Source organism: Porites lutea, chromosome 11, assembly GCF_958299795.1.
Source record: "Porites lutea chromosome 11, jaPorLute2.1, whole genome shotgun sequence".
Classification (NCBI taxonomy): domain Eukaryota; kingdom Metazoa; phylum Cnidaria; class Anthozoa; order Scleractinia; family Poritidae; genus Porites; species Porites lutea.
In genome coordinates this window covers 9828225-9828710 of record NC_133211.1, presented here as the reverse complement: position 1 = coordinate 9828710, position 486 = coordinate 9828225, and positions in this window count along the sequence as shown.

The following is a 486-nucleotide window of genomic DNA, read 5'->3' as shown; positions in this document are numbered from 1 at the left end:
TCCCCAAAACGTTACCATAAAGGGACTATGTGTACTCTTTCCGACGTACGAGTTTCAGAAAGAGTTTTATAAAAGAACCTTTGATCCACGTTTTGTGAAAAGCTCCTTGTACAGGTAACGTTTCTCCTACTGTTTAACATAGGACTCTGTAAAATAAAATTTGCTTTCCTTTTTTTTTCTACTGTGCTTTACAACTTTCGTAAGTTTTAAAACGGTATTCCTCCCGTTTGTGGTCTACAGACTTGCGTGCATTTGAACAAATCATTAAGTTTTGTTTTCCTAGAAGTCAAAAATTGCACTTCATCTTCTTTTAAACGATATATCACACCATAATGAAATAAACAATATTTCCGTTCATACGTTGTTCAAAAATTAGCATATTCAACTTCCTTACTAGTCTCCCACGCAGGCGTTGTTAGGGGAGCTCGTTTAGGGGAGGGATGAAAAATGAGCTCCCCTAAAAACGCCTGCGTGGGAGGATACTTC